Source organism: Panthera pardus, unplaced genomic scaffold (genome assembly GCF_024362965.1).
Source record: "Panthera pardus isolate Hobbes unplaced genomic scaffold, ASM2436296v1 HiC_scaffold_22, whole genome shotgun sequence".
Classification (NCBI taxonomy): domain Eukaryota; kingdom Metazoa; phylum Chordata; class Mammalia; order Carnivora; family Felidae; genus Panthera; species Panthera pardus.
In genome coordinates, this window is record NW_026526788.1 from 54,308,759 (window position 1) to 54,334,947 (window position 26,189).

The following is a 26,189-nucleotide window of genomic DNA, read 5'->3' on the forward strand; positions in this document are numbered from 1 at the left end:
GTACCCCATAGCACTCAGGCCACAAGTAGAGGATTCCACTCAGGATACCACACTGTTTTAAATGGGTTACAATCACATAATTTAAGAGGCACCCAACAGTTTATAGGGAAAAGTCCCCCTTCTACCGGGTCCTGTGGTCACCCAGTCTCCTCCTCAGAGGCAGACAAGGTTACCCGTTTTTATGTTCCCTTCCACAGGTACTATACACATATGTAAGCAAATAAACGTATCTTGTTCTCCCCTTTTATTGCACAAATGGTAGCACAGTTCTGCTTTTTTCACTTAAAAACTCCATCCTACAGAATTCCAAGACAGTACTTGAAGAAAAGCCTCATTCCTTCTGGGGCTGCACAGGATTCAGTTGCATGGAGATTCTAGATGGATCCCAGGCTTTTGCTACTACAGTGTGTAAGAAATAAACAAACACTGTCATTTCTCACCTCTGCAGGTATATCTGTAAGACAGATTCTGAGCACTGGAATTACAAGTATAAACAGCAGGTGCATCTATAATTGTGTCAAATGGGACACTGTCTTTTCAAGAGACTTATGGACAAAATGGAGTTTCCCAAAAGAGGGGGCAGGGAATTACGTCCCAGAAGGAAAAGTAGAGGCTTAATGTAGAGAAAGAGGGGCTGGGAGAAAAGACAAGCATCATCAGCTTCAAAGATCCACGGCTACCCACCAATAACTTCAGTCCTCCTTTACTTACCAACATGCCGCACACAGCCTCAGAGGCTCACAGACATCATCCCACTCGACTGATACCACAACCCTGAAGGATGGGTATGTTTATCTTCACAATGAAGATAAAGAAACTGAGGCCCGAGTCTTCTTATCAAAAGCCACAGAGCTGATAGTGGGCAGAGTCGGGAGTCAAACCAAAGCCAGTAACCACCGTCTGTGCTCCTAACCCCATAACCCCTGGCTCTTCCAGCCCAGACTGCTCAGAAGAAGCACCTGGGCGGCTTCTGCACAGGCCCCGCCTTCAGATCCTGATCTAACTCCTCAGGGTGCAGTAGGCAGAGGCTGAAAAGCCCAGCTCTGGGGCTGAGTCGGTTGCGGTCTTCGGCTCAAGGTCATGATCTCGCAGTTCGTAGGTGTAAGCCCCGTGTAGGGCTCTGTGCTGACAGCTCGGAGCCTGGGGCCTGCTTCCCATTCTGTCTCTCTCTCTCTCTCTCTCTCTCTCTCTGCCCCTCCCCTTCTCACACTCTGTCTCTCTCTCAAAAAAAAATAAACGTTAAAAAAAAAAAAGGCCCAGCTCGCAGGTGAATCCAAGGTGCAGTTCAGTCTAGGGACTCTCCAACTAGGCAGGTATCAGAATCACCTGGACCCTGTGAAAAAACAATTTGCAGGCTCCACCCCCTGAGTTTCTGAGCCAGCAGGTTTGGGGTGGTGCTGCAGAATTTACACTTCTAGCAGGTTCCCAGGTGATGCTGATGCTGCTGGCCCAGACCTGTGCTTTGAGAACTACTGCTCCTAATAATCAACAATTCATACTTCTCAAGATTCATCAACCCAAGAAACTTTCACTGCTTTAGAAGGTCGAATGGGATAATGTCCTCTGTAAAATGAAGTGATACTCAAGTGTCTTAGCCCAGTTCATACAGGTTGCAAGTGGTACAAAACCTTTGCTTCTTTCTTTCTTCTTTTTAAAGTGAATGTCTTTGCTTTCTGACATCTAGTTCAATGCTCCCTCCACTGTACTAACATGGGACTCTAAGTTCCAGGAGGCAAAAACCTTGTCTACCTTGTTTACTATCTTATTTCTCCTGATTCTAAAAGCCAGTGCTCAACACGTATGCCTGAATGAGTGAATCATGTCATGTAAATATAGTGAGAAATGTCCTAAAGGAGAAAATTATCAGACAAGTTGATGATAGCTCATATTAAACAATTCTAATAATCAGAAGCATTAAAAAAATAAATGGAACTGCCTCAGTGAACAGTGAGCTCCCTGTCCTTGGAAACACACCAGTGAAAGCTAACCAGCCAAGTGACAACAATGTCACAAAGCAACTATATACTCCAAGGTGACCTCCTGAACCTCTAACAGCTTTTGCAAAGCTGAATTTTAATTCTTGTGTATTCCAGTAGAGAGAAGGTACTCTAAATCCTTCTTGATTATTGGTCAACTAGCCTGCCAACAGCTTCACTATGTATTTACACTAATCACTGCATGCCCGTGCCTCAGTTTCCCCCAACACAAAAGGAAGAGGTTTGTCAAAATCAGTCTCTGGAGATTATCTAATGACTGGCAAATAATAAACAGCTAACAGATGTACCAAAGTACTTAACATGCATAACATGTCTTTTTCTCTTCGCTGCCTTTCCGCAGTGCAACTAATCCTGCATCTAATGATAGGTCCAGGAAAATTAAACTTAAGGAAAAACAAGGGCATGTTCCAAATCATACTGTCCACCCTTTGAATACCATGCCTTCACCAGTTTAATCACCAGCCTATCATTGTTCTTTTAAAAACCATCCTTCCAAAATAAGTTACAGAGAGGGAGACAAACCATAAGACTTTAAATACAGAGAACTGAAGGTTGATGGGATGGGGAAAATGGGAGATGGGCACTGAGGAGGGCACTAGTTGGGATGAGCACTGGGTATGGTATGTAAGTGATGAATCACAGGAATCTACTCCCGAAGCCAAGACTACACTGTATACCCCATATGTTAGCTAACGTGACAATAAATTATTTAAAAAAAAAAACTAATAAAAATAAAAATCCATCCTTCCAGCAGCCACATATTGGGCACACTGTGGGCAGAGAATTGTGCAAGGCCCTCAGGCAAGGCAGATGGGTCACGCAGGCCCTGCCTGCTTGGGCGCATACCCACACCTGCCGCTTTCATCGTTTAAAGCCAGCTTTGCATTTCTCCGACCTGGGTAATATTGAAAGGTTCATCAGAATTTACTAGCATAGAAATTTGTTTACAGATTGATTTTGACAAGGAAAACAGAATAATAGAACAAAATTATTTGATCCAGAGGAAAGTTCTTAATTTTTGAGGTCTAGGATAGCAGGTGCCAAGGTTTCATCTCTATGATGGGCCAGCCTACAGTGCTATGCCTGGTCCAACTCTCGCCAAAGACTGTCTCATTCACACCTGAATACGATGAGGGTGTCAGACTGAGAGTGGTCTTGGGTAATGGCTTCTCAAAGTCACCAGCACTGTGGTGTCTTAGGGGCTATTAGATTTGGGGGGCTGGGGGAGACAGGAAGCTAGGGAAAATTTCCACGCAGCTATATACAGCCCTCATTTACTTTGAACATTAAAAACTGTGTTTTCAGGGGCGCCTGGGTGGCTCAGTCGGTTGGGCGTCCGACTTTGGCTCAGGTCATGATCTCACGGTCTGTGAGTTCGAGCCCCGCGTCGGGCTCTGTGCTGACAGCTCAGAGCCTGGAGCCTGCTTCAGATTCTGGGTCTCCCTCTCTCTCTGACCCTCCCCCGTTCACGCTCTGTCTCTCTCTGTCTCAAAAATAAACAAACATTAAAAAAAATTTTAAAAACTATGTTTTCAGACACAATATCAAAGAATGGGAACACAGGAGGCAGCTATTAAAATATGGTGAGCCTCGAGGCACCTAGGTGCCTCAGTCAGTTAAGCGTCTGACTTCAGTTCAGGTCATGATCTCACGGCTCGTGAGTTCAAGCCCCGCATCAAGCTCACTGCTGTCAGCACAGAACCTGCTTTGGATCTTCTGTCCCCCTCTCTCTACCCTTTCCCTGCTTGTGCTTTCAAAAAAAAAAACAAACAAAAAATTATGGTGAGCCTCCCTTAATCACCTCACAAAGATGATGGAAGGGGAACCAAAGCAGAGACACTTTTTGTCGAACAGAAGAGGAAACCTTTGGCTCCCTGTTAGACGACGCAGATGACCTTGTCAGGATGCAGGAGGCCGAAGGGGAGGGACCCAGAACAGGGAAGCCTGTCAAACATCTAGAGCCAAGATGAAAAGCAAGACAGGTGTTTCTCATAATGATCCATAAACAGAGTCTGACTGTCACATTCAGGTGCGTGTTAACAAGGCTTTTCTTCCTTAAGGAATATCAAAACCAGACTGCGGATCGGGTCCAGCCAGGACACCTAAACTATGAGCAGTTTGCTGAAGGCGTCCCGCAGGGATAAAACATTAAGAAAGCTAACTCTTTATCTTCCCACTTCCTGTGGACGTAGATGTGGCTGAGGAGATTAGGGCTGACAGGATTAGAAGTTGCCATCATGTGGCCCAGGTGTCTCCAAACTCTAAGATGTGTAGGAATCACCCGGACTGCCTGTTAAAGGCAAAATCCCACTCCCCAGCGTCTGGCCCTACAAATGAGGACAAGATGCCACCCCATGAGGGCTCTGCATTTCCACAAGCACGCCTGCCATTCTAAAGGAGCTGCTCCCTAGACTGCTATTTGAAAAACAATGACCTGATCCAAACAGCCTTTCTTCCGTAAGTGGGAAGGAAAAAAAAGGCCCAGACTAGTGAAGTGTTTTGCTCAAGCCCAACTTGCTAAGCCCAGCGCAGCCTCCACAAGGAAGAAATCTGTAAGTACGAATAGGTGTCTCACAGAACAATCCAAACTGTTGAAGGGCACAGCCCACCCCAAGGGCAGCAGACAGCAAGCCGGCTTCTTCAACAGAGCCTCTCACCAACGAAAGACCCGCAAAGGGGCCCCCTCAGAGGAAGACTGATAAGCAAATTATCACAACTGACTTCAGCAGGGCCCTGTGTTTCCACAGACTGTCCATATTCCAATCACACTGTCACCTTCACTGTCATTTCCTATTCACCTCTGACTGTGAGCACCTGCAGGGCTGGGACACAGTCCCATCCATCTCTGCCTCACCACTGCCACACAGCAGGCTTTCAGGAACAGTTTTTATTGTCAGATGAAAGCTATTACCGCCCTCTGTCTAGAATCCCTTCCAAGAGGCTGGTCCACCTGGCACACTTCCTCCCAGCCTTCTAGCCCCAGCTCAGGTGTCACCTCCTCTGAGAAACAAGTGTCCCTCCCCCCACCTGACCCAACCAGGTGTTCCCTCCTACTTCTCCCCGAGGACCCTGCACATACCTGTTAACACTTATCACACAGTTTTGTAATGATCCTGTTTATCTAGGAGACTCCTACCCAAGGACAATGATTTTGGTCTTTGAGACCACAGCACTGAGCTCAGCTTGCTATGCAGAGGTTGCTCAATATAAATGGGTACGGTAGGAAAGCTAGGAGCAAGAAACTAATCTTAAATATCTTAGTGCAGACTCAAACCCCTACAAAGTTGCAGATACGCTTCACTGGGAGGGGGGAATTCCCTATTATTCCCTCTGTTCATATTTGAAAAGTCAGGTCACTGTGTCTCCAGCGCCACCATCATCAGAGAGGTATGTTGGCGGCACTCACAAAGGGGCTCACCTGTGTGTCTCTCTCTCTCTCTCTCACACACACACATACACACACACACACACACACACACACCTGTGATCCATCCTCAACATACATGGCCAGATTACCCAGAGCTTCCTGAGCCCCAGGATCCTCCCACGGCAGCCATGGTCTGTACCTTCCATGCTGTGCATGGGGCACTTATCTCTGCCCACTTTGTACTACTGTTACCTCCCCCTGGGCATCTGTAGGCAATAGTCCCCGAGGCATAGGTCAGGCAATGTGCCAAGGGAGGGACTCCAAACGTCCAGAGCTGGACGTTTGCAGGCAAAGCTGATTTCTCCTTGTGATGAGGCCGAAGCCAGACATCCAGTGGAGGCGAAGGGGCTGTCCTCCACCAGTTCTGACATGCCCCCGATAGGCAATGAACAGCTCGCCACCAGGTAGAGGGACACTCGGTTTAAAACTCCGGGGGGTCAACTCTGTGGTTCAGACCGGACACTCCCTCACCTTTGCAAAGCGCTGCACAGTTGGCAAGGCTTGCTCCACCCTTTATGCCTCTGCGACCTCTGCCCACCGAGCTGCCAGCCAGGACCACCCGTTACACGTGCGGACACTGCTCTGAAAAGCTAAGTGACTTGCCAGAGATCAGAGTCATAAGCAGAACCGGGGAAAAAGCAAGGTGTTCACTCTCCACCCAGCACCCATTATTGCTGCCACACTGTCCACATTTATCTCCCGAACTCACAGGGGTTTCCCTCCCCTTTCCATCGGGACCTTTCCTTTTCAAATCCAGCAAACCTTTTAGGTTTTTTAAAGGGTTTTCCTAGTTGTATTTTAGCTGCTATATAACAAACCAGATTTCCTGTTTCTTTCTTGTGTTTATTATGCTCAGGATATTTTTCCTGGTGCCCTGAGAATTATTCCCATAGGAAACATTCAGCTCCTTTGGAACTCTTGACACTAAAAGCCCGTTCCCTGAGAACCTTCCTTCAGGGGCATAAACAAGGCTGGCAGCCGCTGATAAGCCCCAGTGTGGAGTAGGGAAGCGGCACCGAATTTGAGCCGGCAGGCTTGGCTCCACCACCCACGAGCTGTGCCACCCACCACCCTCAGCTTCACCTTCCTGAGACTCAGTTTCCCCATCTTTAAAATACGGAGAATAAAACCTAACTTAGTAGGTTGTTGCCAGGATTTAAGATAATGCATGCACTATACCTAGCACAGGGGCTGATGTGGCCACCCCCTTTCCCCCCAAATCGGAGCTGATATCATCATCTCAGCTGCTTTCAGGTACAACCAAAGTTGCGTATTTTTTCTCACGCCTTGAGAATTCTGCCCATAGGAAAAACAGAGGAAGGCCTTCCGCCACGAATAACTGGAGTCATAAAGGAGAAATCAGAAACGAAGGCGTCTGCTCTGACACCTCAGAAAGGTTAAAAACAAAAGTATGATTACTCTCCTAGGGCTAAAAAGGCCTCACAAACACCCCAGTTCCCCCACTCCCGCCCCCTACACACCATCCACGGGCCTGTTATCTACAAGTCACTGAAGCTCAGGGAGTCTCATTTCCTCATCTGCAGGACAGAGATAACCTTGCCAACAGCCCGACTGCTCAGGATGACATGAGGCGTACTGCTCGGGCCACCTGCACCCTGGGCCCTGGCAGTTGCCTTCCCAACCCCTAGTCCCTGCTCCTTCCTTCCTAACAGAGCCTCCATTTTGTTTGGATACGTGCCTCTCCTCCAGATCCCTCCAGAAGTGTGGCCGCCTTCCAGTCAACAGTGATTGATTCAGGGATGGACGTGCAGCCAAGCTCCAGCCAAGGAGGCATCTCGGGAGAGTGTTGGGGGGGGGGGCCTCAGGAAGCTTCCTGGCTGATGAGAGAGCCTGAAGTCCATCCAGTCTCTCTTCTTCCTCTGGCTGTGCTTGTCTCACTAAAACGTTTGGAAACGCTGCAGCCCTCTTATTCTCTGCAGGGGAAGCCAACCACCAAAGATAGCAGAGATGGGAAGAAACCGGGGGCCTTGCTGACGTCACTGAGCTACTGAAGCGACTGCCCCCAAACCCACCCTATCTTGAGATTCAGAATCATCCCACTGCCAACTCCAGGGGGCATGGCCCACATTGTGGCCCACAGGACTGATGGGCCTTGCAGTTTTAAAATGCATCCCTCCTGTTTGAGAAACAAGTTTTGCCAGTTAGCCAATCTGGGCTGGAGTTTGTTATTTGCAGCTGACATCATCTGGATATAACTTGCATAACCTAGAGAATATGTTAAAAATTCAAATCCGTGGGGGACACCTGGGTGGCTCAGTCAGTTGAGCGTCTGACTTGACTTCAGTTCAGGTCATGATCCCAGGGTCATGGTGTCAGGCCCTGCATCGGGCTCTGTGCTGAGTGTGGAGCCTGCTTAAGGTTCTCTCTCCCTCTCTCTCTCTCTCTCTCTGTCTCTCCCTCTCTCCCTTCTCCCTCTGCCCCTTCCCCCACTCTTGCTCTCTCAAATAAAATAAATTAAAAAATTCAAATCCTTGGGCCCCACCATGGAGTACTATGTATTTTTAGCAAGTACCCCAGGTGAATTCTGATGCTTCCCAAAGTTTAAGAACCACTGCTTTAGTGGTTCTTAATGTAAAGACGCCGGGTGCAGTGCCAGGCACACAGTCAACTCTACGTGTCAGTCCCAAGTGGACTTACCTGAGAACCACCATCCCAGCTTCCTATTTCCTGTGTAAAGCTACTGTAGAAAGAACAGATGAGGGCAACAGAAAAGGGAGTGTGAGTTGTCAAACAAATCTCACCTCTTCCCACAAAATGCTGCTCTGCACAGTTTTAGGAAAACATCTGCTAACGTTCGGCCGAAACCCTCTTCCATGATGGCCTGTGTTCCTTCCTCAGCAGCTGCAGCTGGAGTCATTACCTGGGACCTCTTTCAGTGCAGACCACAGCACAGTGGCTGGCGGCCACACGTCTGGCCATCCCGGCTCTCCCAGCGGCCCTTTCAACTTTATTAAAAGGTCATTTTCCTGGCCTGGCTATTTCTTATCCTGGACTGATCACCCCCTGTGGCACCAGGAAACTGCAAGGGAAGCTGCACTTATTAGAAGCAGATAAAAGAAGGAGCTGGCTGAGCCACAGCTGACTCCTGAAATCATTGTTCTTGAAATGTCAGAGGCACAGTGTCCTTCGGGGTCATATGCTACCCACCTCGCTCCAAGGGGGAAGCCAAGACCCAGGGGGATGGGACCTGGGGCTCCCATTCACCCAGCTACTTCTTGTCAGCATTAGTCAGAGTCAAGGGGTTCCTTATTGTGGCGATAGTAACAGATGGAGGGGGAGCACTTTAGCCTGCAGAAGAGGAGAATGAAGGGAGGGGCAAGCACTAATCTAGAGGGGCCTCTGCAGGATACCAGCTGCCGAGATAAGCCATGAAGACCAAAGGCAGCAAAGAACATCTCACCTGCTCTTTTTGATGTTAAGATTCTTGAGCTGGGTCTACTTAATTAATTTGGACTTTTTCACTCAAAAAATATTTGAATGACTATTTAATGGAGGTATGCACCAGGTATGCGGTGACAAGGGAAGGGGCCAGAGCTGAGGATAATAGAAAGGACCTCGATGTAACAGTGAAGACAAGGCAAATATTCACAGAACTAAAAAGCAAGTCCCACCAGAGAAAGTGTCTTCAGAAAGTCTCCCTAGCTCTACCCCAAGTTCAACTACACTTAGGCACCCATCATTCTGTGCTCCCCCACAGCCTGAGCACTGCATTGTAACTTCCCACTCATGCACCTGTCTCTGTCTTCTCCAGTAAGGGGCCCATCATCTGTTCATCTCTAGCACAGGTCCTGGGACAAGGACACGTGCAGTGAATGCTGGTTGCTGACATGAGTAAATGGATGGATGAGTGGATGGATGGGGATGCCAAAGAATTCTGGCTAGGGAATCAGGGAGGGCTCCCTGAAAGGCGGAGGCACCTGAGCTGGATCGTGAAGCATCTAGACAACTGGAGATGAATACAGGACCCACTTCATCCAAAGTGCCCAGTACCATCTTAGGCAGAAAGCTAGTGCCTTAAAGCTACCTGGATGAGTTTATTCCCAAATGGGCTTTCCGAAGGGAAGGAAGCTGGGTTCGTTTCCCACAGTCTTTTGTTTCTCCCTAGGTAAACAGAAGCAACTCCTAAATAGTAATTAAACTGATAAACTAAGGGAAAGTTAACTGCCAACCAGTCTCTACAAACACAAAGGCACTTTGGCAGAATGAGGACACCCCAATTCTACTTGGGGTAGATATGTAGTTTTCCAAGATATATTCAGTGACGAGGGCAATGTATGTCATCCCCCCTAAATGTGTTATCTGTATATAGAAATACTGGAAGGATATCTAAGAAACTAATAAAAAGGATTACCTGTGTATAAAGGATTATATCATTTAGCACCGACACTGGGACATTTTTGGGGGTGAAGGAGGGTGTTACTGATCATTCACTGGGATGGAGAACACAAACGAAGACTGTCATGGAAAAACTGGAACATTATGTTCAGTCTGCCTATAGGGACCAGGCTGGAGGAGGGGGTGATGTGGACATCACTGGGGTAAGAATGAAAGTTTTCAATGCATACATTTTTATAGTGTTTTGATTTCTGAACCATGTGTATGTATCAACTATCCTAAAATGTAATCATCTTTTTCATGGGAATTTAAAAAGCTAAGGAATTTGGCCTTCCAACTCTGCGACATAGGAAGCTCATGTGGGATAGCCACCCTGAAGAGCACCGCTAGATACAAAATGAACTCACTGCTCAGAGCACAGCCCTTCTGCAGCATGCAATAAAACAGCCCTGAGAGAAGTGAGCCGTACATGGCCTAAAAAGGCTTTGACTCCGTGCAGGGCCAGCTGAGATGGGGAACATCAGGGGAATATAAACAGTGTGAGACGGACATAAAGCAGTTCAGGTTTTACACAATCATGGCAACAAAGTGAGATTGATTCGGGACTGAATGAAGCTCTTTATATTGTTTCTACTTAAAAAGGAAATGTATTGACTACAGTCCTCCTCACAGATTTATCTTTCCTGACATCAAGCACATTCATAACCTATTTTAAATTCCAAGGAACAATGCTGGGGTTTAGGAAAGTGAATACCAGTGTGTTTCACCAGAACGTTTGGAGGCTGGGGAGAAGCTTCTCTGACTTTTAATTGCTCAGGAAACAGGCACAATGTAGATGTTTTTCTTATCAGCCATAACTTCAAATTAGAAAACAGCTTATCCAGTACGTCTAAACTTCAGAATGCATCTTCCGTTGGAAGAGCCACTTTGGAGCCATTTAGAGACCATGCGTGGTATCATTTTGGCCTTCAATCTCTTTTATAACCATCTCCTCCTTTCAGACATCTGAGACATCACAACGACTTCTCAGACCCAGGCCTTCTCCCTACCTGGACTAGAGAACATCTTGCCTCCTGCCTCCAGGCACCACCAGGCACTGACCTTCCCGATGCCAGCCTGACCACGTCCCATCATGAACCCTTCAGGGGCTCTGTGTAGCCTTTAGGATTGCAAGGGCATACAATTTATCATCCAAACAGGGACACGTGAGAGCGAAGGGAGCACTATTAACAATCACGTGGGGACAACAGGCAAAGCCACCCTGGGGAACTGGAATGTGAGGCCATCCTACTGTGGGATAAATCCAATCCCTTTAACATAGCTTGAATTCAGGACTCTCCACATCTGGCCCCAACTTACCTTTCCAGTCTTTTTGATCCGGACCATATCACAGGGTCCAATCATAATGGACTTGCAGTTACCCAGCATGCCTTGGACCTTACTACATCCATGCATTTGTTCACACATCTCTCCCTCCTGCCTCCACCCCACCCATATCCCCTACCAGTCCATAATGTCCCCCTTCCCCATCTATGTAGATCTACCTCCTATCCTTCCTTCAAAACCTAAGTCAATTGGTACCATTCTTTCCTGCATTTATTCAACATAAATCTGACTGCTTACTCTGTGAGGTACATAGTGAACAAGACTAAAAAAAATAGACCTCTTACTGAAAAAAACAGACCCCCTGGGCAAGGGGGATGTGAGGGTGTGGAGAATTGTGATCATTGGTACTAAGGACGGATACAGGGTGATTTGCTGCAAAGTTTACTGTTATGGCAGAGTCATACCCGCCCCCCACAAGGCTGTGTGCTCCTTGAGGACAAAGCCCAAGAGGCCCCATCTTACAGCCCTACTGAACCTACCGTACACCCTTGCTGAGTAAAGAATTAATATTAAAGAAGCTTACTTAGTTGGTTTGAAGACAGTTTCCTAACAACCAATTCTGAGTCCTCCATGAATCTGTATGGGATCAAAGGGAAACCTGGTTTGCCAACGACCTTAAAGAAACACCCCAGGTCCTACGGCTATGACTCTCATTCGACACTGATGCTGGAGGGGAAGTGAAGTCACCTGGTTCAATCCTACGCTGCTTCTCCAAAGGTTAAGTGACTCATCCAAGGTCACACAGCTAGTTAGTGACTAAACCACTGGAAAGATGATGCAGGAAGCCTAGAATTGAATGACTGGAAAAATGACAGAAGCACTCACTGGGGCTGAGGGCATCTGGAGGAGGGAGGTGACCCTGCTAGCTGGAGGGTGGGGCCAGGGGATGGAATGGAAGTAGGGGGTCATTCCTGTCAGCGAGGCCAGCAGGGGAAAGGCACTGCAGTAGGAAGCTCAGCCAGGGAGGACTAGCTGGAAACCAGGGTTCCAAAGGGAGGTGAAAATCTTACCTGGTGACGTACACCATCCGGGACCAGGGCACAGACACACATTCTCTGTGTCCAACCTGGAAGAGGGGCCCGAAGTGAGAGCAGATGGGGGTGAAGAGGCAGACTTTCCTCAGGACTGCCCGAGTGGTGCCCTCCCAGGGGAGGGGGCTGCTCTGTCAGACCTCTCAGGCACCCGCAACGCTCAGCTGAGCTGCTCAGAGAAGCTCACATAAAGGCCAAGGGTCCTGGGGCTTCCCCAAATTTGTTTGCTGTTCTGCCCTACGTGGCATGGGGCAGACCAGAGTTAAAGAGTAACCAGTAACAGAGGAGGCCGGCAAGCAGCAGAGTAGTGCCCAAGTTGCATCTGCAACATGTATACCCTGTCCTCAGACCTTTCCGATGGGGAGTAGTCACAGTCATAATTTAATAAAGGCATTTTGAATTACACAATTCATTGGACCTGAGTTATTTCAGTTACACACAGAGAAACAACCGAATCAATTCTCGGCAGCCCAGACTGGACCCCGGCCCCCTCTCACCTGCTGCAGCTCATCTGCAGCCCTGAGCCACCCCGGCCTGTCACGCCTCACTGGAATTTTTCTTCCTGGCCTCCACTCATCACAACCACCATGGCAGCCTCTCAGGGTTCAGTCAGTGGGGGGGGGGGGCAAACTGCAAACATCCACTAAGGTACCAAGTAAGTCCCTGAAGGTAAGGGAACCACTCGAGTTCTTCAGATGGGCTTTCCAAATGGCCTTCCACCAGCCCTATGCTCTGGGGTAAAAACATAACCAGGTCCCCAAAGGGCAAGGTTCCTCAAGCTCAGCACATTGACATTTGGCACAGGATACTTCTTTGATGTGGGCTGTCCTGTGCATCGTAAGTAGTTTAGGAACATGCTGGCCTCCACCCACTAGAGGCCAGTAGCACCCCCTATACGTTGTGATAACCAAAAATGTCTCCTCCAGACATTGCCAAATGTCCCGTGGGGGTAAAAATGCCCTCTGCTGAGCACCATTGCCAAGGGATGACTCCTAAATGTGTTATTCCATACACCTCCAAATACTCAGGTACCTGGAGCTCCTAGTCCTACAAAATAGCTTGGGCGTTGAAGGCGGAGCTTTGGATTGGGTGGACCTGGGTTGGAGTCTGGGCACTATGTCTTATTAACTCTGTGACTTTAGGTAGGTCACTTAGCTTCATTGAACCTCGGTTCCTTCATCTTTAAAATGGGAGCAATAAAATAGCACCTACCTCATGGGGAGGCCCTGGCAGTTCTATAAAATGACATGTAAAGATTGCCTGGCACAATAAATGAATTTAACATTCAATAAATGTTAGTGGTTATTTATGGGCCTGGGAAATTCCTTTTAGCCAAGTCTAGAGTTTAGTCTTCTATTTCTGTGGCTTCTGATCTTCCCCCTTCTTCCTATGCCCTTTCCACCTGTTAAATGCCTTTGGTCTTAACCTTTGGTCTTAAAGAATCCTTCATGCTGGTTCAAAGGCATCTGAGGTTAAAGTGGAGGAAAGAAAACACACACACACACACACACACACACACACACACACACGCACACACAGAGGACCTTTCAGATCCAACCCCTGCCCAGACCAATTCTCTAGACAAAGGTTTCCATTGTTGTCTAAAAACAAACTTTTCCACAGGGAGGCCTTAAAAGAGCCTCAAGTCTCCAAGCCTCCAGATTCTTCTACTTCTCATCCCCATCCTGCCCAGATCCTGGCATATCCCTTCTCTTTGTGGGGCCTCAGTCTCCTAATCTGATAAATAAGGGCTCTAGACCCCGAGGAGTTCTAAGTGTCCCCTGTTCCCATTCTCCAAGATGCCATACCGTATCAGAATGCTGTGTGTGGATGGCAGCTGGGTTCACATTTTAAGTAAGTGCTTAACTAGGAATAAGGGTCAGAAAGACAAATTATTCTCTTTTTCCCTGCGTTCTCCCAAGAGCCAGCAGAATATAGTATTTACAGACTACAGAAGTGGGTATTTGTTGCCAATGGAATCAGATCTGAATAAAACGAAATCCTGTCAGACTACTGAGGCCTTGAGCAAATTAACTCATCTCTTTAATACCATTGCCTTCTCTGTAAAATGGGATAATAATAGAGGCAGAAATGATGTAAAGACAAACGTCAGGAAAGCAGCTGGTACAGAGCTGGTATACACACTAGGTATTCAAAACACATATCCCTTCCCTTCTAGACTCTATTTTCAATTGTGTAACTCCATGTCATTCCCCTCTTCTGGAAAGTCCTTCCTTCTCTGCTTTGTGTAGGGCTCTGTTCAAGTCCTCCTCTGCCAGGAAGGCTTCTCTGCATGGACTCTGTTTCTAAAGGTCCAAGGCCATAAGTTTCCCAAAGACTGGCTTGGGGAGGGGAGAAGGGGAAGAAGTTCCCTGCCCTGAGAATTTCCTTTCTGCAAGTTCAGGAAGATTAACCCCTCCCCTGCTCCACCCCAGAACGGAGAACTGACCGCAACATCTGTGTAGGCTTAAAGCTTACACACTCATTATGACAGAGTCTCATAACCACCCTGAGATGGGCAGGATGAGTCGGGACAGCATTCTCTCCCCCGCAACTCCTCATCCAACTTGGCCACCAAGAGTCCCTCCCTATTGCTCTCTGCCTACTCACTCCAGCAAAACAAGGAAGAAGATTATGTGGTTTCTTCTCTCCCCTCCATCGGAGGGCCTTACAAATCTCCAGCCCAGACCTTCTCTTTGCCCAAGTCCTAGGACTGTGATGACTCCACAGTCTCTATGAGCTTGAATCATATGGCAGAAACGCCTACTGACCAAAAACTGGAGCTCAGGAGATGAATGAATTGGTCCAAGGTCTCACCCAGTTCAGAGGCAGGGCTGGGTTAGAACACGGGTCTTTGGGCTCTGGACACACCGGGCCTCTGCCCACACCCTCTTTCCCACCAGCTGTGCCTCCTCCTGTCTTAGGTACCATGATTCTCCCAGGCTGGGAAGCTTGCAGTCACCTCTGCCTCCTCCCCTGCCTTATTTCTCTCATCCTCTTATCACCAAGACCGGTAGCCCTTTGTGATAAGGGCCTGCAGACAGCCCCACCCTCCCAGGCTCACTGCCTGGTCCTGATCACCTCATGACAAGGACCTAGGCTGAACTCCTCAGAAGCCCATTCTACACACAAGAGCCAGATTCCTCTTCCTTCAACATGCCTTTTCCATGCCACTCTCCTGTCCATCGACCTGCCCCTTAGTCCCACTGGATCAAAGCTCTCCTGCCCAACACACCTGGGAACTTAGTTCACCCACTTCCAGCCCACCTGGTTTCGCCCCGCTCCCTTATACAACCCTCCCCTCTCTCCCGGATGATCTCCTGGCTCCCTCCCTAGACCTTTGACCACGTTGCTCCCCTCCTTTAGCAAGTCTTCCCTCCTCCCCTTTTCCCTATCCTATTGGTCCTTCTAGGCTCTGCCCAAGACCCATCCATGAGGACACTTCCCCAGACCTCCACAGCCCACAGCAGTCTCTGATTCCTCTGCACACAGTCACCACCACACAGTTAAAGGCCTAAGCCTGGTGTCCTCTTAGCCTCGCGTTGTCACTGTACTTACTGCCTGAGCTGTATGGGCTTTACCTCATCACCAAACCACAAATGGCCACCCAACTTGGCCATGTTCCTTCCACCTCCAACCTCAGCCTGGCATTCATTCCACAAATATTATCTGAGTGACTCTAATGTGCCAGAGAGTCCTTGTCCTTGTTCTTAAAACCCTTCTTACCCTTCAAGCACATCTTAAATGCCACCTGCTCTGTGAATCCTTCCCCAACCTCCCGCTGTTGCCCGCCCCCCCTCCCCCTGCAAAGGAGTTTTCATCTCTCTGCTCACCTTAGGACCTCCTGGTTGTCCTCCAGCCAATCTCCCTGCCTCCCCCATGTCCTCCCTAGATCCAGACCTTCTTTTCCTTACCCATGGCTAGGCCTCCTACAATATCCTATACTAAGAAGATGCTCAATGAATAGCTTTCACAGTGAACTGAACGAAACAAAATCTGCCCAATTCTCTGGCCAGTCTGGGCTCCTGGGTGGCCCCAAGCTCTGTACATCCAAGTGACCTCTTACTGTTCTTCCAAGACTGGATTTGGGCCCGGACTGAATCAAATGACCTCTTATCATTCTTTTAAAATTAGGTTTTCCTCTTTAATTACACCTTATCTAACCACATTCTATGTGGATTCTAATTACATAATTACTTCAAGCTCTGGGACTTCAGAGAGAGAGAGAGAGAGAGAGAGAGAGAAAGAAAGAAAGAAAGAAAGAAAGAAAGAAAGAAAGAAAGAAAGAAAGAAAAGAAAGAAAGAAGTGTGTATGATTACATAGGTAAGTAAACACATCAAATATGCATATTTATATATACTATATATCATTTTTCTGTTCATATACAATTTTGTAACCCAGAAAACATAGCCCATGGAGGTGTCTGAATCACATTAAGGTAAAAAATCTCACTGGGTAGGAGGAGATGAAGGAGAACTTCATGGAGAGCCTAACCCTGAGATGGGCTTTGAAAGGGGCTTGAAGTCAGTTGCCAGCCCCCCCCCCCCCCCCACTGCCCTTCTGCAATGAAGAGGGGGGTGCGTGTTTGGGCACAGTGGACTTTGAAAGCATGATCCCCCTGGACCCAAATACCCACCTTCTCTGAATCCAGGCTCTCACTGGACTCTCTTCCCTTGGGGTACGTGTGCACACTTCTCTCCCTAAGTCCACCCTGCAGGCAGGGGCCCTATCTCTTCCATCTTGGTATTCGCAATCCTCAGTCCCTCCCCAAACCAGTAGGGGCATCTAGCAGACCCTCCCCCCACCTTATATTCCCACCTTATTAAAGTATTGACCTCTGCCACTACACTAAGCCTTCTCATGCCACCCTTTGCATGTTCTGGTGCCCCTGCCTTTATCAGGAATGCCCTTCTCTTCCAGCTCCCCCCACCTCCACGGTGGCCTCCACTGCAGCTGGTACTTGCCCTAATTTAGTGTTTATCACACCTGGGCACAAAAACCCTTTCATGTGCCTACCTCTCCCTTCAGACCAGTGGCCACCAAGCTTTTTGATCACACTTTCCTGTTAGTAAAATAGCTTTGAGCATATTTACTTATAAGTTAATTATAAAATCTGTACTACTATAAATAGGAAAGCTACATCTTTCTTATATTTGAATTGAAGAATAAATAGAACTTTAACTGATGTTTTCTTCCTGCCACTCAATCGATCTCTTGAGAGCTCACCCACTGCTCTAGATTAGGAACAACGTGAGGACAGCAGGGGTGTTTTGTTCTCTTTGTATTCCCAGAATCTGCTACAGAACCCAAAACTTTGTAAATGAATTAACTGACACTCAGAAAGTGAGCCCCTTCTGTGGGCCAGGCACATGCTGGGCTCTGGGGACAAAATGTAGATGAGAAACAGCCCTGGCCACTGTCATCATAGATCCTACAGACTTCTGGGGCAGGGGGCGGGGGGGGGGGGGGGGGGGGGGGGGGGGCAGACAAACAATGATTTTCCAAACAAGTCTAACAAAGCAGCCGAGACAGATGCTGTGAAGAATGTTCTGTCCAGAACCACTGAATCATGAAAGCCTCCAACTGGAAGCTTTAACCTGCTCCAGAGGACTGCAGAAGGCTTCCCCGGCAACATGCTCCTGCAGGTGACATCTGAGGATGACCAGAGCTACCTAGGCAAAGGGAGGAAAGAACACTCCAGGCAAAGAAAATTGCACAGGCAGAAGTCCGAAGGCTGGATGGAGAAGCGTAAGTGCCAGGGACTAACAGGCCAATAAAACAAAATGAATGAATGAGCCCCCAAAGGATGGCGAGTTCTCTTCCCCATTACTCCTCCCTACTTATCAAAACAGACCTTAGCTACCAATCTCTGAAGGGGTTGCTCAGTCCCAATACTGTCCAGCCTCTGGGCCAAGCAGGCAGGTGGGGTAGGCCTCCCAGTCGGTCCTGCCAGCAGTGGGGTCCCCGCCCCTTCTGAGGAGCCCCAAAGCCCTAGGAAGACACTCTTGAAAACCATGCATGTTGCCATGGGCACCACCAATCAAAGACTCCTAGGCAGTTTAATTTTTTAAAGAGAGTGTTAAATATTTTACATCTTCTAACAGTACTGTTTCTTTCTTGCTACAATGGAAAGGAACACCCAGAAAAAATACCAATCTGCAAGACAGCCCAAGGAGGTGCACACACTGTCATCAAGGGTAACCTCTGGATTTCCTGGCCGCCCCAGTATATTTTCCTGGAGGGAACAACCTGGGGAATCCAGAACCACAGCCACAAAACCCCTTCTCTACTGGAGCTCCTTTGACCCCAGGAAGGGAAAATTATTCACAACGATGCTTCAGGTGAGTGTTGAAATAGCCCACGACCTTAATAATTCAAGACAAAACCAAGACCGTAGATTGTAATGTAGGCTGGCGGGCTGTGGGGCCTCCTCCTGCAGCTGTCTTCAAGAGGAGCCATATCTTCTATCAGCGCTCAGACATGACTAACATTTCCCAGTTCCTGGGGGGCCTCGCCCCCTCACACCTGCCAGTGTTGGCTCAGTAATGCACCATATTCAACATAAAGGTCCCACAAAGCAAACACAAAACCATCTTAAAAGGCCTGAGACTGTCTTGGCCCAGGCTCGCAGGCCTGGCAACCTGTCAGCAGCCACCATCCAGCCCTGCTTAGGCCCTCGGCCCTCCCGAGTCCCAGCTCTCTCCAGCTACTCTATTTTCCATCCCTGGTTGAGAGTTTTCTTTCTCGGGAGACACTATTCATTTTGTCCTGCTTAAAGCAGCCCAGTTCCTACTTTTGCCTTGGCTTCTCTATCCAGATCCCTGGCCTGCTCTCAAGCCCACTGCCCAGACCCCCGGGGCAGTGACAGATCTCCTAGCTCCAGTTCTGGCCTGTCTCACCTCCCCACTGGCTGCAGGAACCTCTCCTATCTCCAGGCTGCTGTGCGCACCGTCTATAAAAAGAAGCGCAAGCACAGAAGGGGCGGCAGTGTATATGTTACAGCAGCCTGGGAAAAACTCCCAAACATCAACATAACACGAAAATGTTTACATTGTCCCCCTCGATTTATCATAAATAGCTACAACCCCTGACCATCATTCTGTGCTCACAGGAAGCAGTCACCCAACACTGGCTCTGCCCCCACTAAAGACAAACCCTACATGGAGAAAAGCAATCTGCAAATGAATTATCTATTTACGCGTCAGCCTAGGAAACTGCTCCTAGGCACAGCCGCCAGGCTCCACACAAAGGGAAACTGTTTGGATTTCAAAAGATATGTCCTTGTGACCCTTGACACTGGGAAACAAAATTCCAAGGCTGGCCTACAATCTGCTGTTAATAATCGATGCATAAGGCATGATAAAAATGAGTATGAGTTTGCGCATTGACATGAGGACAATTCTGGGATCTTCTAGGCACCCATTCCTGTCACAGCGGCTCTGAGCTAGAACATCATCCATGAATGGTGGAAAGCCGAGGCACAAACAAGAAGGAGATTGGCAGAGCCAATCTTACAGGTTAAGGCACAAGTACTCAGTACCCCTGATCATTGGTCCTCAGGCAGCACGTTTATGCCACGTTGAGAATCCAGGTGGCCAGGAACAGTCTCTACACAGGTCAGTCCTGGGTCCACCATCACTGGCCACCTGACTCCAGGTCTGTCACCGGCCCTGCTCTACTACCTGCCCTATGTGCCTCGCTTGGGTGAAGTGAGATGCCATGTGGGACATGCACGTCTAGAGCACGGTCACAACCCCCACGCCCATGCACTCCGTCACACTAAAACCTTCCTACTTCAAAACCGAAACAAACTGCCGAATACCTGCTGGGGAAGACAAGGGCCCCGAGCTCCTGGTGTTGAGGAGGAACCACCCCCCCACCCCAACACACACACAAGGAGGGCAGGGGCCATGTCTACATGTTCACCAATACCTGTTCAAAGGATGAAATGAGTCCATGGCTATTAAAGCATTTAAAGTTCCACGTGCAAGCAGGGATGCACCTATGAAATGGGGCACCCTCCCAGCCCTGGGGCTAGCATCAGAGCTCTCTTTCTCCTCATTCAGCAAAACAGGGCACTTGGAGCCGCACCATGCCACACCAGATGGACCTGCTTGAAAGAGTGAGCAAATCGCCAAGCGACAGAAACCTCAAAGAAAAGCCAGGATCCAACCGCCAAATTACCCAGGATCTGTCCCTTCTCTCTGCCTCTGGCACATCTCCCTGCTCCATGGGGATGATGGCAAATGTCTGCAACTTCACCCCTCTGAGGTAGAAATACAGTAGGGGGAGAAGCAATGTTTGGGGACAGGAGAAAGGACCATGGGTAGAAGCAGACCAGGAGGAAAGGGACATCAAAGGGATCCTTGTTCAAAAGCCAGCGATGAGAACTGGGACTCAGAGGGCTTCGTCAACATGCTGGCATTTTTATATCAGCTCTCATGCCCAGAGCAGCTCGTGGCTTAGAAACATTCAGTTCTGTGTCCCTCTCCAGGTGGTTGGTCAACTCTGCAAACACAGCCCCGCCTGCCAATGTTCTTTCTTCCACTTTTCGGTCTCCCGTTTGAAAATGTCTCCTTGAGGGGTGTCTGGGTGGCTCAGTCAGTTGAGCGTCCGACTTCAGCTCAAGTCACGATCTCATGGTTCGTGAGATCGAGCCCCACATCAGGCTCGCTGCTGTCAGTGCAGAACCTGCTTCAGATCCTCTGTTTCCCCTCTCTCTCTGCCCCTCCCCAGCTCACATGTGCGTGCTCTCTCTCAAAAATAAATAAACATTAAAAAATAACAATAATAATAAAACAACATAAATTTAAAAAAAGAAAATGCTTCCTTGACTCCGCCAATAACTTCTATCCACCTTCTCATTCTCAACATAGCAAGCAGAACGTGTCAGGCACAGTTCTAAAGATTTGCATTATTGGATCACCCACAATGCCATGAGGTAGGTACTTTCTCCATTTTACAGGCAAGGCACCTGAGGCACAGATTAGTAACTTGCTCTAGGAAGCGACAGAGCCAGGATGTGAGCTCAGGCAGCCTGAGCGCAGAGACCACGCCCTCAGTCAGTCCACTCCCCACCTCACTTCCCAGCAAGAAGAGCCACGCTCCAAGAGAAGAGATCTGTTCCCAGCTCAGGCCCATCCCGCTACAGGACCTTAAACAAACAGCTTTTCTGTGCATCAGCTGCCCCAACTGTGAAACAAGGCTAATCGCAGACGGTCTAAAAACACAGAATCTTAGCTCTGCAGGCCAGCACAGGCTGCCTAAGAGAACCTCTTGAGGTGAAGGGAACATACCGTATCTGTGCTGTCCACAAGGCAGCCACTAGTCACGTGTGTCTACTGAGCACTGGAAATGGGGCTTCTGTGAATGAGAAACTCAATTTTCTTTTATTTTTAAAGATTTTTTTTTAAAGTAATCTCTGCACCCAGCATGGGGCTCAAACTCACAATCCTGAGATCAAGAGTCACGTACTCCGCTGACTGAGCCAGACAGGCGCCCCAAGAAACTGAATTTTAAACTGTATTTTATTTTAATTAATTTAAACATAGGTAGCCATATATGGCTAGTGGCCACCACACTAGACAGTTCAGCTGTAGTCTCTAAATTCTACGAAGGCAGCTGCTGGTTCTCTGTGGTCACCGCTGTATTTCCAGAGCCCAGCACAGACCCCGGTCTGTGGCTGGTGCTCAGTGATTCTTTGTTGAACAACTCAAAAGCAAAGAACTTTTTAGGTGTTCTAATACGACTTCATCTCCTGCCCAGGGATTGACTTTCCAGGTTCCCTGGTCAACAGACATCCAACCTTGGCTTGATAAGGAGCCCAGGGCTTCCCAAATGCAGTACAGCAAGGAATGGCTCTCGTGATAGAAAGTGCTTCTATCAAGCCAAATTTATCTCCCTAAAATTTCAACTTACGAGTCTTGGCACATTAGCTCACAGGTTTAGGAAAACCAAAATAAATGATGAAAAAGCACTTAAGTATTTGTAAGCACTACAAACACAGGATTAGGTGTGTAATTCACTTTCTTAGTTAAGATGGATCTGATCTCAACTCGTAACGTATGAGGCCGATTAAACAAATACGTGACTGTGATCTACTTGGAGGAAACAATCCTCTAGTGTCAAGGCTGTGGTACAGAACTGCTATGGCTGCTGACTCTACCATCATTGCACTTGACATCTGAGCCCCCTGCTCCAAAAGTGAGTCAAGGAGTGTGCAGCTGGACTCCCAAAAAGTGAGGCCTCGTTCTCCAAGCAGGGTCTGGGAACTCTGGCAGAGCGACTCACATTTTCTTATGTCCTTGATGTACACTAAGTGGAAAAGCCTAACGTGTACCATACACCTGCTATGCACCAAGGATGATATCAGACACAAAGAGGACTACGATGTGGCCCTCACAAGGAGCCCAGTCTACAAAGACTGAGAGGTCAAGTTCGCAGAGTACGGACTGCGCAAGGCACCGAACTACCATCAGGATAAAGACGTATAAGCCAAACACAGTCAATCCAGTGTGACAAATGTCATAACGGATGTATATACAAAACACTGACCTGGCTGCCTGAGAAGACATACCTGGAAGGATCTTAGCACCATGCGTTGACACAGCAGGTATTCAGTGCAGTGAATGGAATCAAATCTTGACCGATAGCTCATTTTAAGGCTGGGGAAACCAAGACCCAGACAGGTTAAGTGACTTCTAAAGGTGACTCAGGTCATTAGTGATAAGCCTAGAGACAGCATCTGGGTCTCGTCGCTCTCTAGCCCAAAAGCCTACAACGCTGTCTCATGGCGCTCCCTACCCTACACGGCACAGGGAGAATGGCAGGATCTGTTGCCAGTTACTACGTCTACCTCAGAATAAACAACGGATTTATCTTTGTAAGATTGTATGTTTGGGACTCTCTTGAAATCTCACGACTAACAGTAGCCATACCATCTTAGAAACGCGTGTTCAATCAGTTAACAAACATTTCTTGGGAATATACGATATATCAGGTACCAGTTTAAGGGCTTGGATAAAGAGATGAAACTTCTGGTCAAATCAGAGGATTAAAACACCCATATTTATCCCTGCTCTCTCCCAGAACCCCACCAGAAAAATTTGATTTTTAATGGAAAGGAAACAACAGCAGACAAGATACATCAACAAAACTCTGGAAGACAGAGAGCTGACCACCATGCAGTAGCTGATTCAGGTTTCTGCTCTGCTAAGTGCAAGCAGGGGAAGAAACCACTAAACAAGAGGGGACTAATGCCACAGAAACAGGAGAAGCCTCAGGAATTGGAGGCACCAAGGACTGAGAGGGGAGGGGACAGGGGCTAAAAAGAGACTCTGCTAAAAGTTGTTCAAGGAGCGATTCCAGCCCAGGGTCTCCCTGCCTGCAATCTGCTCAGTCTGATTTCCCTCCCTCAGGAAAAAGGTAGAGATTCACTGTTTAGGCAAACTACAAGAGAGACTCTGATTCAGACACAGCTGAGGGAGGGGAATAGCTGAGAGAGGAAGGCAGAGAAGGGGGCAACCTTCAGAAAAGGACAGAGGGAGTGAAAGTCTGCATACCAAACAGGGTACCCAGCCTCCTTTGCCATCAAGGCTTCCAGAATGCAGGACAACCAGGCTATTAAACCCCCAGGCAACATTCTTCTCCAGGAAAACCCAACATCCCCACGGAAAAGATCTATAGGCACTGACATTTAGGTGTCACCAGCAGGAAAAAAAGCAGGCTCTCTTCTGGAACCCTACAAGGAAGTTAAGCCCCCTTCCTTGTCACACAGATGCCCAATCAGCATTTTAGTATTCACTCTTAAAATATAAATGGACAGGGAAGGCTCCTATGGGAAATTCAGTAACCAAAACAAGCAGGAAAAGGGGCTTGGAGGAAACAAAGACAAAGCAGGAAACAACAGAAAAACACCAAACAGAACAAAACAAAACAAACAAAAAACAAAAACCTGGGGCACCTGGGTGGCTCAGTCGGTTAAGTGTCCGACTTTGGCTCAGGTCATGATCTCGCAGTTCATGGGCTTAAGCCCCACGTTGGGTTCTGTGCTGACAGCTCAGAGCCTGGAGCCCGCTTCGGATTCTGTGTCTCCCTCTCTCTCTATCCCACCCCCGCTCATGCTCTGTGTCTCTAGCTCTCAAAAATAAATAAACATAAAAAGAATTAAAAAAAAAAAAACACACAAAACCCAACATAAGTGAATTTATTGCACCTATGAAACAAGATGCTATTAAAAAAAAAAAAAAAAAATGACCACTAGAGAAGTAACTAGGGAGTTCTAGAAAGTAAACACGGAAGTGTGTTTCATGCAAAACCACGAAAACAAAATTTAAAAATTCAAAAGAGTTAAGGAAAAGCTGAAGATGTCTCTCAAAAAGTAAAATACGGGCACCTGGGTGGCTCAGTTAGTTAAGCATCTGGCTCTTGATTTCACCTCAGGTCATGATCTCATAGTTTGTGGGATCAAGCCCCATGCTGGGCTCCCTGCTGTGCATGGAGCCTTCTTGGGATTCTCTCTCTCTCCCTCTGCCCCTCCTCCCACCACATGCACACATGCACACATGCACGCGTGCTTTCTCTCTCAAAATAAATAAATAAACTTAAAAAAAGGTAAAAAATAAAATGAAAAACAGGAAATAAAAGATTTAAAAATTGTAAACTCAACCCAGGACGTCCCATATCCAACTAATAGAAGAGTTCCAAAGACAAAAGAAGAAAGAAAATTATCAAAGAAAAATATAAGAATATCTCCCAGGACTGAAGAATGTGAGTCTTCAGATCAAAACAGCACACCAAGGACCCAGCACAATAATTTTTAAAGCAAGAAAATTTACATTTAAGACTTTCAGTGAGAAAAAAGCAGGTTGCTCATAAGTAATCGAGAATCAGAATGGCCATCTGAATTCTTGCCATTAATATTGGAACCTAAAAGACAGAGGGGCAATGCTTTCAAAACTCTAAGAGACAATGGCTTTCAACCTAAAATTCTAGACAAATCAAACCACCAATCAAGTGTAAATATTGAACAAGGATATTTCAGACATGCAAGTTTGAAGTGATCAACTTCCACAGACCCTCTCTTAGAACCTCCTGGAGGAATAAACCAAGAAAGAGGAAACATAGGATCCTGCCCAGGACAAGGTGAAGGAGCCCCCAGAATGAGTCATATCACAGGCCCAGAGGTCAATCAACCCAGAAAAGAGGAGAGGGATGGAGGCCTCTGGGAGGGAGGTCTCCAAGGGGAAAAACTGTAATAAAATGAAAAAGGAACATAGGTTATAAAAAAAAAAAAAAATAGATGCTCTGAAATGCTGTCAGAGACTCTTTGATAATTAGCAATAAGTACACATAAAACTAAGTAAGTAGAAAAAACAAGGCAATTATTAACAACAACAAAAAAAGATGTACAAGAAAGGAAATATCATTATAGCAGAACTACATGACTCAGCCATGAACACTATTTACATGGCCAAAATAACTGAAGCACTGACTATCAATGTAACCCCAAACTGTGATGTGACCACATCAGGAAAACAAGATGGAAGGGAAGGGATGTGTGTGGGGAAGGGACAGGAGGGGAGATGAGGGGAATAAGGGATCCTATAATCCATGGTAGGACATCAAGGAATAACATCCAAACTGAACAATCAGGAAACAGCACTGTAAGCAGGAACTTACAAATATAATAGCAATATCAAGAGAAACAGTTAAAAGGGGTGGAAGTGACTACGGTGAACAGAATAATGGCCCCTCAAAGATGAAGATGTTCATATCCTAATCCCCAAGCCTATAAACACGTTACATGGCAAAGGGGAACGGAATTCAGGTTGCTAATCAAGTGAATTTAAAGTAAGGAGATCACCCTAGATCACCCTAGATCATGTGCCCAAAGTAATCACAAGTGTCCTTAAAAGTGGAAGAGGGAGGAAGAAGGGAGGCCGAGGAAGATGGTGAGGTGTTCAGAGTGATACAACGGGAAAAGGACTCAA

General features: G+C 47.5%; 1 protein-coding gene across 50 annotated transcripts in view; it reads right to left on the reverse strand.

Annotated features, from left to right (window-relative positions):
- The window catches only part of SORBS1 (sorbin and SH3 domain containing 1), a 229,060-nt gene that overhangs the window by 196,691 nt on the left and 6,180 nt on the right, over positions 1-26,189 (reverse strand). Inside the window, exon 1 of one of the 50 annotated variants that reach the window (XM_019445149.2) lies at positions 12,177-12,400. The exons of the other annotated variants lie outside the window; for them this stretch is intronic. The gene's annotated coding sequence lies outside the window, so the exon portion shown is untranslated. Of the gene's footprint in view, positions 1-12,176; positions 12,401-26,189 lie in introns of those variants that run through there. 50 annotated transcript variants of the gene reach the window in all.